The sequence below is a fragment of the Podarcis cretensis genome, assembly GCF_951804945.1.
Source record: "Podarcis cretensis genome assembly, chromosome: 3".
NCBI classification, from domain to species: domain Eukaryota; kingdom Metazoa; phylum Chordata; class Lepidosauria; order Squamata; family Lacertidae; genus Podarcis; species Podarcis cretensis.
In genome coordinates, this window is record NC_137172.1 from 114,902,465 (window position 1) to 114,914,744 (window position 12,280).

The window sequence follows — 12,280 nt, forward strand, 5'->3', positions numbered from 1 at the left end:
TGCAGTTCTAAAGGGCTGTGTTCATGGGGCAACTCCTGGATACAGCTCTGGATACTGTTGCCTCTGTAACTAGGAGTAACTTTCATCAATTTAGGCTGGTGCAACAGCTGCAGTTTCTCTTGGCCACATCTAGATGGGACTTCAGAACCTGGAGGTAGTATATATAGCCATCATGACCAGTAACCATTGATAGCTGTGTTCTCCACGAATTTAATCTCTTTTAAAGTCATCCAAGTAAAGTCATGCGCTAAGTAAGGGCACGACCAGTGTTCAGTAAGTCATCGTGACCCTTATGCAACCACTCACACACCATTTCCATCTCTCAGGGGAGAAATGATCATGCTGTTGGTACATTTTCCAAACAACAAAATATTTTGCTTTGAGTTTTGGGGAAAACAGTATTTCCCCCGATAAAGACCTGATGATAATGAGAGTTCTGGATTTCTTGAATCAGCTTCCTAATTTCTGAGCATATTTATTTTTAAAAATGAAAAACCTTCAAAGGCCTGCATTTCCCCCAGCAACAAAATATTGTGCTGGCAGACTGTGGTATCTATCCTATGGTCTGGATCACTGAAAAGCATGAGTTGCAATTGTCCTCCTGTTCCTATCCATCCACTTCAAAACATGATCATCTCGGGGAGGATGTTTAATAGGAAGCCAGTTCATAACTAAAATAAATAAATAAATAAATAAATAAATAAATAAATAAATAAATAAATAAGTGCCATTTGCCTGCCAGTCTCATTTTATGAGCTGCTATAATAGTCCATGACAAAGACCTGACAAACCACAACACTGCAGGAAGTTGGTATACTATACAGCTATTTTGCAAGGCTACTTGTTACCCTAGCAATACTACACTGTAAACAAAGATCTCAGGAATTTAGAGTGAAGCAATCAGAGCTAAAACAAGTAGAACTTTCCAGTATGTGACCATACTAGAAAGCTGCAGATCTTTTTGAATACTTCCAGAATTTTTTTTATTATTCACCCATATTGATTTTGCTTTGGATTCTTGGTTACACATAACATTTAAAACTTATTTGTTTTCACTGCTTCACAACCAGAGCTACAGAAATCCATACAAATGTGGGATGAATGGCCCAACATCTGAAACGCTTGCCACTATTAATCTGATTGTCATTTTCTAACTCCATTTTTCTTCTTTTCAAGAAAGAATATGTCAATAGAAGAAGGCTATATAAACCACTGCTACCCTTTTTGGTCAAAAACTAAACAAGCCCAATTAGAAAATCCTACACTAGATATTAGGGACGCAGGTGGCGCAGTGGGTTAACCACAGAGCCTAGGACTTGCCGATCAGAAGGTTGGCGGTTCAAATCCCCGCGATGGGGTGAGTTCCTGTTGCTTGGTCCCTGCTCCTGCCAACCTAGCAGTTCGAAAGCACGTCAAAGTGCAAGTAGATAAATAGGTACTGCTCCGGCGGGAAGGTAAACGGCATTTCCGTGCGCTGCTCTGGTTCGCCAGAAGCGGCTTAGTCATGCTGGCCACATGACCCGGAAGCTGTACGCCAGCTACCTCGGCCAGTAAAGTGAGATGAGCGCCGCAACCCCAGAGTCGGTCACAACTGGACCTAATGGTCAGGGGTCCCTTTACACTAGATATTAAAAGCCCTTTCCCCAACCTCTTGCACATAACTTAATTTATTAGTCAATAACTATGCAAAGGCCAAAGCATGTGACTGTTCTGTTCATGGAAGACAATTTTTTATGTTCATGAATGGCTTGGTGTAAGAGGTAGTTCAATGTGAGCAAAGCTTGACTGGGTTGGAACTGCCAAAATGCATGTATAAATTTATTTAAAATGGATCCCTTCTGGCATCCTTATGTGGGATTCAATTCTGTTTTGTCAAAAGCAGCTTTTTGCAATACAGAGAAAGGCAGCATATTATTCTTGTTTTTCAAGGACTGATAATTGGGTGAGGCCAACATCCATCATTTCAGATTTAAAATCCCTTTTAAAGTGAGATGCATTTTAATTAATTTTCCACAGCACTCGTTATTATATCCTGTGTCTCATTTTATGTTTAATTAACATCACTGCTAGGGTGACCTGTCAAACCTGCAGATCAGATTCCAGGGCCTCATATAAGCTTCTAAAACAGTTTGGGTGGGAGGAGAAGATCAACTGACGAACAAGCAGGGCAGGGAAGAAATTAATTTGGTTCACATTTTAATGCAAACCGAATTCATTCTTTCTGAAGCAGTGTACAAACTGAAACACAGCTATCCTTCAAAATCACACTTCTCCAATTTTTTCCTTTTTTAAAAATAACAAAATGATGTGAACTGAACTTAAGAATGGGAAACTGAAGAACTGAGAGAAACCAAAACTGACAGATTTATTAATTCCTAGTAATGCTCTGGCTCCATATTTTGTCAAAGTGGAAGCAGAAAACCAGAATTTTTCATTCATTCAATAACACATTGAAATAAACATTTGCATGCAATTTGTAAACGGCATACAGCATACCAATGCCAACAGTATGAGTTACATTCTGTATTGAGATGCTTTGGGTGTGATGCATAAGTAGTTAAATCATTTTGGTTTACGGTAAGAATGTTGATACTGGTTTGGATCTCTAGTCCAACTAATGCATTGCCTCTTAAAACAGGTAGCACCAGATGCTTATGAGGAAAGGTTGGGGAAACCTCAAAGCATTTATAATTTGATCAGGAAGTTAGGACAGATATCCATGATAGTTATAGCAGGAGGATCCAGCTCTTTGGTTCCTACGTCATTCAAGACTTGGTTCTGTTTCGGAACCTTCACTTAGTAGTGCAAAGACTCGCTAGTCCTGTAGTTTATGACAAAACACAAATTATATACAGAAACTATTTATTTTTAAAAAGACAGATTTATACTCATTGATTAAGGGATTGTCTAATATCTCAAGGGACTCTTTTATTCTATACAAGACACCATAGGTATGAATAAACTTACATATTATAACCAAATGAGAGAAAATAGAAGGTATGAAAATATATTTATTGAAAAATGCGTGATTTTTATTGCCTTTTGGAGTGAAAAATATATTAGGCCATTTTCGTTAGTTGAAAGCAATAGCTTTTCAGTTTATTATTTGTTTGAATGGTTCTCTTTGCTGGCAGCTGATATAAACTTCTTTCTATACTTAGGATATATTTTGCTTATGCATATTTTCTTAATTATTAAATCTTGTTCTTCAATTAAAAATATTTTAAAAGATTGCTTATTTTGATGCATCCTCAATAGATTTTCTCCATCTGCCTTCTTTCTCAATTTGAAACTTTTTTATTTTAATATAAGTAGGTATAATCAGCAATGAACTGAGACAATTCTTGACAGATTTCTGCATTGCAGGGGATTGGACTAGATGACCCTTGGGATCCCTTCCAACTACACAATTCTAAGATTCTAGGGCCATGGGTTTAATTGCAGGACAGGAAGGCTCTCTATTGGCTCTAGATCAACAGCACAGAACATGGTCTTGGCAAGTATATTGCTGGGGAAGGGGGCAAATACAGTGGTACCTCGGGTTACATACGCTTCAGGTTACAGATTCCGCTAACCCAGAAATAGTGCTTCAGGTTAAGAACTTTGCTTCAGGATGAGAACAGAAATTGTGCTCCGGCGGCACAGCAGCAGCAGGAGGCCCCATTAGCTAAAGTGGTGCTTCAAGGTTAAGAACAGTTTCAGATTAAGTACGTACCTCTGGAACGAATTAAGTACTTAACCCGAGGTACCACTGTAATTCGTTCCGGAGGTCCGTTCTTATCCTGAAACTGTGGGTTAGCAGAGTCTGTAACCTGAAGCGTATGTAACCCAAGGTACCACTGTATATGTATTATAGTGTGCATGGGCGAGGTGCCATGTCATGCTTTGGACATGATCTATTGAACACTTTCCTTAAAGGGTTGGATGCCACCAATTTAGGTAAAGGTAAAGGGACCCCTGACCATTAGGTCCAGTCGTGACCGACTCTAGGGTTTTGGCGCTCATCTCGCTTTACTGGCCGAGGGAGCCAGCGTACAGCTTCCGGGTCATGTGGCCAGCATGACTAAGCAGCTTCTGGTGAACCAGAGCAGCGCACAGAAACGCCGTTTACCTTCCCGTCGGAGTAGTACCTATTTATCTACTTGCACTTTGACGTGCTTTTGAACTGCTAGGTTGGCAGGAGCAGGGACCGAGCAATGGGAGCTCACCCCGTCGCGGGGATTCGAACCGCCAACCTTCTGATCGTCAAGTCCTAGGCCCTGTGGTTTAACCCACAGTGCCACCCGCGTCCCAATTTACTGGATGACAATAACCATAGATATAGGGTATTGGCCAATATGGAATATATCAAGCACTGTGCAACCAGAGGTATGGGGGAGAACATCTACCAGAGATGGGAGAAGAGTTTATTGAGCCATAGACAGATTGGGAGAGACCCCTGCCTGAAATCCTGGAGAGCTGCAGCCAGGAGATGTGGACGATACAAGCTAGGTCAACCCAGAGGCGTAGCGTGGGGGGGGCCTCCGGGCACAATTTTGTGAGGGGGCGCCCCCACAGCTCCACCCCTGGGTCATACTTGACCCAGGGGAGGAGAGTGTGAGAGTGGGCAGCAACGATGCCACCCACCTTCCTCAGCTGTGGAGTGCCTTACGCCCAGCCACAGCAGCTTCGCCGCAGAATCAGGCTTGATCGGGCGGCAGAGAGCAGGAAGAGAGTGGGTGGCAGCTTCTCCACCCCTCTCATCCTCTGAGATGCCCAGGAGGGCGCCTTCTCCCCCGCCTTTGGGGGTGCACTCTGTGCACCCACCCCGGGCAGCGCGGGCATATGCTCTGCCGCTTGGTGACCAAATGATCTGACAAGGGCTGGCCTGTGCATGAGGATGACCAAGACGGTTGCCTCAGGGGGCAGAATCTAAGGGGCACCTCTTTTCACTGGAAAAGCAAGGAGAAGCAGTTGTAGCTTCCAGCAAGGTCTTGTAAGAGCCCTGGAAGCTGCTTCCCCGCTTTGCCTAAGGCAGCAAAATGGGACACCCCTGGATCCGACTCAGTACCTATAAGGGAGCTTCCTGCATTCCCACAAGCATTCATTTGAATTTGTTTGTGGGGATGTCAGACGTCGCCATTTCAAAGCAAGTGCCCCCCCACACTACTTTCTGGTGTCATTGCTTTGCTTCATTCCTTGATTTGGGGGGGGGGGGGCAGCTGCCCTCCTCTTTGCTATGCCCATTCTGGGAGAGACTGCTGTCTGAAATCCTGGAGAGGCAATATACAAATTCAATTAACAGTAACATTCAATGTTTAATGTTTTATTATATTTTTATATACGTTTGGAGGCCGCACAGAGTGGTTGGGGCCACCCAGTCAGATGGGCGAGGTATAAATAATAAAATTATTGTTATGATTATGGAATAGGACATCCCTGTTTTCATTGTGGAAATTGGGGGGGGGTGTAATAATAATAATATCCACCCTTCTGACAGGGACTGAAAGGGGCTTACAGATATGATATATATTATATATTATATATATATATATATATATATATATATATATATATATATATATATATATATATACATATTACATACACACACTCCTGAGCTTCCCATACATGAGCAGGAAAGTGTGTGTGTGTATTATATACATATATATGTAAGCCTGGATATTATTATCATCATCATCATCATCATCAGTGCTTTTTCTGGGGGGACGAACACCCCTAACCATTTTGTGATTCTTTGTACTTTTGCCCATTTACTGTATTTATTTTTCCCCATTTGAACTATAAAACGATGATATCCTTGAGTCAAAACGAGAGTACCCCTAAACATTGTTTTAGGGGGGAAAGAGCACTGGTTATTATTATTACATACCCTCCCAATATATTACTGTATATTAGTAGCCATAATATTCCTCGCTCTTCTCACGGGGAGGGGCGGGAAATAAGCGGGTTAGTCGGCGCGAAACCCGACCGCGTCTGAGGCGCCCATGAACGTGCGACGAACCTCACCCGAAACCGGCGGCGGCAACCCGGCTTGGCCTTCCCTTCCTTCCTTCCTTCCTTCCCTTCCTCCGCCTCCGCCCGGCCTGCCCGCCTCTCTCCCCCTCAGCTTTCGCCAAGGCCGCGCTTTCTAGGAAAAACCGCCGCTTGCCCCCTCGCGGGCGGCTGAGGCGGCTTCTGTCTCCCTCTCTCTCCCCTCCCCCCCAACCCCTTCTCTCCCACTCCCTGATTGGCCGCGGCCGGTCACGTGCTCCCGGGCGCCGGCTCCGCTCCCCTCCCCTCCCCCCTCCGCCCGTGGCGGCTGCGCCGGTGGCGGCTCCGGCCGGGGCGGCTGTAACCGGTTTGAGGCAGGGAGGGGAAGAGGCTCGCCAGGCGTCAGCGCCGCCGGCTTTACCCTCGCCGGAGCTGGGCTGGGAGAGGAAGAGGCTCGCCGTCGCCTCTTCTCCGTGGGCAGGTCAGTCACAGAAGACGGGGTCGCGCGTGGCTGTGGGGGCTGCTTGTGGTGGGGAGGCGCCTACGCCTTTTTTTGCGCGTTTTTCTGTGAGGAACCCTGTCTTCTTCTCCTCCCACGACCGCCTCCCCCCTTTCCTGCCCCGTGTTGGTTTAATCCACTCCCCCCCCAAACAAAAACATCGAGCTAACGGTAGGATTCGAACTCTGTACTCGGCCGTCATGGTGTGCGTGGGGGGCGGAACATGGGCCGCTGGGACTGTGTGTGTGTGTGTGTGTAGAAACCTCACCCTTTAACAACAACCACGTTTGGGAGGACTGGTCCTGCGTGGGAAAAGCGATCCTGTGCCTGGAGGGTTTTTCTCTGATCCTCTGCGGAGATCCCCGCGTTGCAGTGGGGTTAGATACCACATGGCCCCACGGAGGCACTTTTCCTGTTGTGAACCGCCCTGGGATCTTTGGATGAAGGGGGTGTGTGCAAATTTAATAAATAGTAGTAATAGTAATATCTTCCATCTAACTGCGATTCTGTGATCTAATAGTAGTAATAGTAATCATCATCATCATCATCATCATCATCGCGTCTTCCAAGAGCGATTCTGTGATCTCCTTCTTTGACAGCTGGAACTGCCCCTGCTAATAGGGACAATAGGCAGCTTCCTCCCGCTGAGCCTGAAACAACCATCTTAACTCAGGGCTTATCCATAATTCCCAGCCTTGCCATGGAGAGGATGGAAACGGAGCATGGAACTTTCTGTATGTGCTGCTGTTGCTGAGATATTTGCCCCCACCACAAACTAGCAAAATGGTTATTTTTGTAATGTTACATTTTCCTCTTGATTCCTCAAGGAGGTCAGGCTGCTGACTCCCTCACCTTTTATCTTTACAGTTGAGTCAGGTTGAGGTGGCTGGGTCCAAGGTGACTTGTGCAGTGAGCATTGTGGTGGATTTGAACCTCTTTCCTCCTTGCCAGCCACTGTTCATCTTCATTGGGCCCAAGGAACTTCCATAATTCCAGTTATGCAAGATGGGACCTGGCTTAAGTTGTTTACTGAATGTGCCCATCTTCCCTTTTCTCTTTGTAGGATGACCAAGATGCAAAGGAAGACAGCAGTACCTCTGCAGTTTTAACAGCTTTGTAGATGAGGGAACTTCAGCAGGTGCAACTTCCTGTGCAGAGAGAGGAAATGTGCACCTGTTGAAAGCATCTCTACTACATGACAATCAGAGGTGCAAAGTTCTTTCCTTCTTACCGTCTGGCAATTCTTACTTCCTACTTTAAAAAAAGAGGATAAACAGGAAAAAGATGCCATTGGTGCGACTAACCAGAGAGAGCCAGTGTTGTGTAGCACACTAGACTTCAGCAGAAGCAGGAGAGTGCCGTTCTACTTGTTAAAAGTTCAACAAGAGAAGCATGTTCTGTATTGGGCAGGGAAAAGTGAACCCCTCTTACAGTTTTGCTTTATTTAAGTATAAAAGTATTTCTGTTCCGCCATCAGAAAATATCAGAACATAAAATAGAGACAGAGAACAACATGGCCCTTCTTTCCCACTTATAATCCCTGCAGGTTTATAAAGATCTTATTTCTCTCTGTGGTTTGCAGAGGTGGGAGAGGAATCTAACCTGTGTTTGAGCTGTACTTCTTCAGACTCCAGGTGAGAATTCACATGACTGAATACTTTTCCATGTCTAAATAATTTACTGCATATATATTTATATTACAGGCTTCAGGTTACAGACTCCGCTAACCCAGAAATAGTATTTCGGGTTAAGAACTTTGCTTCAGGATGAGAACAGAAATCATGTTCCGGTGGCGCGGCAGCAGCGGGAGGCCCCATTAGCTAAAGTGGTGCTTCAGGTTAAGAACGGTTTCAGGATGAAACAGGAATGAATTAAGTACTTAACCCGAGGTACCACTGTATTTATATTTATTCTGGCATGTGAGGAAGAAGGCTAGATTAGCAACCTTCTCCCTGACATTACAACTTTGTGTGGAAAGAATTGTTTTGGTATGTGAGTTCATGTGAGTTCCCACCAGCAATGTGAAATTGTACAGCCTAGGCACAGATTGGCCACTGCAGTGAAACCGCTAGTCTCTCCCTCTTCTTCCTCCTCAGTGGTTTTGGCGGTGTTACGCACTTTTTATTCCACCGTTCTAGAGTTATATGGGACAGGCAGTTTCGTAATGCTCCTGGTTAATCCAGACAGTGGTCTGTCTTGCAGAGGAGGGAAAGAAGAGAGGTCTAGGTACTGGTTTGGCTTCCGTGTCCTTGTCTGCCTCTTTGGTGCAGAGGATGTGGGAAAGATGCCAGATCCCCCTAAGAAGCTGTCATGGAGCTGGGGAGAAGCCAGCCAGAGAGAAGGGCGTTAGAGAAAGGTTTTTAATTATTGTCTTTGCTATTGGTCATAGACGCACAGACTGGGGTGGCAGGAGGCAAAGAAATGTGTTAAAGGTCTTTCTACGTTATGTAATGTATGTTACGATAGAAAAGCTGGTGCCAGCTGATATGGAGCAGCTGTCTAGGGAGGAATGTGACTGTATTAAATAACATTAAGCTAGCTGCAGCATGGATGACAGACGCTTTTGAGCCTTATATATCCTTAAGAAACAAACAAGCTCTTCAGACGTGAAGGTTTTGAAGAATAGCAGTCCTTTAAGTGGAATGTTATAGATGCCTTCTGTGTACAGTAGGGAAAACTATACTACTTTGTATAGGTATGTAAGCCATTTTTTTAAAGATTGATGATAATGTGCACATACATTTGCGTTTGATACTATTGTAAACTTGGCGTTAAACAGTAGGCAGTCATTGGGATTTGTTGGCTTACCTGTGATTCTGTTTACCTGTTTACCTGTATATCTCAGTCTTAATTGTTTTAAACAAAATTAATCACATTGGCTCAGGATTGTGGAATTTGAACATAGGCTTCAGTATATAGACCATGTATTTCTTGTATAAAAAGTACCAGATAGACTTGAATAACATAGCACAGGGTCACTTAAAGCTTCTAATATGTGTCTGTTGACCTCATCTTGTAATTCTCTGACAAATTTGTTATCAACCAGTTTATCTCTTCTCCAAAGCAAATGAAATACTTGCAGTGCAATAATAAACAAGCATGCTAGGCCGTAATTGTGTTGAAGTACATTGTGATGCAAGTTATTTATGTTTTAGATCCAAATGTACCAATTATGGTAGCAATTAAAGAATAGTACTCTTCCACCTGTACTATTATGTAGCATAGGCAAAGGGGCTCTCTGGACCCCTCTCCTGTGATGTGAGGAGAAATTTTGCCAGGACCCTCCCCTTCTTAAACATCTCGACCATTCTGCTCTGTAAGTATGTTGGCATGGCAAATAATAGAAAGGTGCTGAGGTACCTAAAGGAAAGTCTTTGTACCTACCTAAAGCATCAACAACTCACACTGGGGAAAGAGAAGTGTCAGTATGGAGTCTATATTGCACATTTCAAAATATGGTTTCTGTTAAAAATAGTTGCTGACCAGGGTGTCAAAGCACTTAGGGCTTTCTAACCTGAGGACTAATATCTGAAGCAGATTTGGGTTATTTGGGATGATGGTGGTGGAGATGAAGGTGTAGTCTCATTGGTGAGTAGAGGTCTGTTCTGCTCATATGCCACTGGATTTCACCCTTAATTAATACTTTTCCGGCTTAAGATCTCATACTAAAGTATGTATTCCTCAAAGCATATCACTTTTGTTGTTGTTGTAGAATACAATTCAGCACCTCAATTTTATAGGGCTATATCTGAAAGAAAGAGAAATGCTTCATTTCAGTTTATCAGTAGCATTCTGCATTGATACCATGCAATTCTCCCTCCTGAACTTGAGTAGGCTGTGATGCTGCAATGCAGCATCAGAACCATAAATACGCTGGTTGATTTATTTCTCCGTGTGAAGAAGTTGTCTTGTCAACACTTTGGGCTATCAGCTGAGAAATAACTTGGATGCTTCTGTTACAAATCCTGCAGAGTACTCAGATCCTTTGACCGACATCATGGAAATTATGCAGTTCCACCGATGGATATTAGTTCTACTTTAAGGAAAATGGGTAGTAGTCAGTGCAGTCCTACTCCGAGTAGATCCATTGAAATCAATGGTCATGGATAACTTGGGTTCATTAATTTCATTGGGAGTATTCTTACTAGGTCTACAACCTAATGTTAAGACACAGCTGCATTTTTTAAATAAAAAAAAATGCAAGAAACATCATTTTAATCGATTTCATCCCCCCTCCTTATTGCACAAAGCCAGTTCTGCATTTTGGTATGTTTCTGCCCAAAACGGAACTGCTGAGCACAGTAGCTTGTTAATTGTATGGGCATTTTAGAACCGTGGGGTGTGGGTGTGTGCGCTGCCATTCTTTCACTTTTTGTTTTTAAGCTTCACGTTTTGTTTTTAAGAAAATGTCAGCCACTCAGACGTTTTCTCCTCGAGATCAAGTTATAAAACATTTTAATAAGAATGGAAAGCGATGTTTTGAAGTCTCCCCAGGCCCAGCTGCTTCTTCCTTTCTCTTCATCAGAAAAAGCAGCTTTGGCTTCTCCTTCCTTAATAACCCTCCCTATAGACTCCTGCCACTGTTCCCTGCTACACAAAGTTTGTGTGGATAGCTGTAGTGCAGCTTGTTTGATGTCCAGAGAGAGCACATGATCTGAAAGAATATCACTTCTTCAGAACGATGCCAATGACAGTGTGACTACAGAATGAATCTCCATGCATCTCCACAGATCATGCAAATAAAGCCAGGAAAGCACCCTCCTTGCAGGGTTTCATAGTCCTGATACTTACAGCAAAGTACCAAAACAAACAAACAAAAAATTTGCTGACTCCGATAAATAGCAACCCGCAGAAAAATTGTAAACATATGTAGATGTGTAGTTTGACCGCTTCGGTGCTTGAACTACAAACTCAACCTAGCTTATCTCACACAGCTGTTGTGGTGATAAAAGTAGGAAGGGGAAGGCAAACAACACAGGCTGGAGCTCCTGAGAGGAAAATCGAGATACAAATATACAAAACATATATGCACTTAAAACATATTGTCTGCCTTGATTTTAAAGAATATTTGCATTAAAATACATAGGAAATTTAACTGCAAGGTAAATTGTTTTGTGAATGTAGTTGCTGATTCTTTTTGCATTATATATATTTGTTTTATGGTGACTGTATAAATAACAGCTCAGTGATGACAAGCAGGCCAGTAGTGGTTGCCTGGATGACATGGAAAATCGACAGGGCGCTATAATATATATATTTTCTCGTTAGAAGGAAACATCTTTTATTTCAAGGGAGGTAAAGGTAAAAGGACCCCTGACCATTAGGTCCAGTCGTGGCCAAATCTGGGGTTGCGGCACTTATCTCGCTTTATTGGCCGAGGGAGCTGGCGTACAGCTTCCGGGTCATGTGGCCAGCATGACTAAGCTACTTCTGGCGAACCAGAGCAGCGCACGGAAACGCCGTTTATCTTCCCGCTGGAGCGGCACCTATTTATCTACTTGCACTTTGATGTGCTTTCGAACTGCTAGGTTGGCAGGTGCTGGGACTGAGCAATGGGAGCTCACCCCGTCACGGGGATTCAAATCGCCAACCTTCTGATCAGCAAGTCCTAGGCTCTGTGGTTTAACCCACAGCGCCACCCGCGTCCCATTTCAAGGGAGGTACTTCTGAGTAAAACATACCAAAACCAGCCAGTTGTGTTTATACACTCCTAAGAGTAAATAAAGTAATGTTTGCTCCAGGAAAGTGTTTTAACAAACATACCCCAGTACCTTCCTGCATCCAGCTTCTCCTGCTTTTTCTGTTGCT

At 43.7% G+C, this 12,280-nt stretch overlaps 2 protein-coding genes across 5 annotated transcripts in view; one reads left to right on the forward strand and one right to left on the reverse strand.

Annotated features, from left to right (window-relative positions):
• CHGB (chromogranin B) overlaps positions 1–6,110 on the reverse strand; it is a 90,769-nt gene extending 84,659 nt beyond the window's left edge. The window contains exon 1 of the mRNA XM_079969835.1: positions 6,010–6,110. The gene's annotated coding sequence lies outside the window, so the exon portion shown is untranslated. The remainder of the gene's footprint in view (positions 1–6,009) is intronic.
• Positions 1–12,280, forward strand: part of GPCPD1 (glycerophosphocholine phosphodiesterase 1) — a 59,889-nt gene that overhangs the window by 9,931 nt on the left and 37,678 nt on the right. The window contains exon 1 of one of the 4 annotated variants that reach the window (XM_079969850.1): positions 6,278–6,454. The exons of 1 other annotated variant lie outside the window; for it this stretch is intronic. The gene's annotated coding sequence lies outside the window, so the exon portion shown is untranslated. Of the gene's footprint in view, positions 1–6,277; positions 6,455–9,046; positions 9,168–12,280 lie in introns of those variants that run through there. 2 more of the 4 variants (XM_079969847.1, XM_079969849.1) reach the window with 2 other exon arrangements.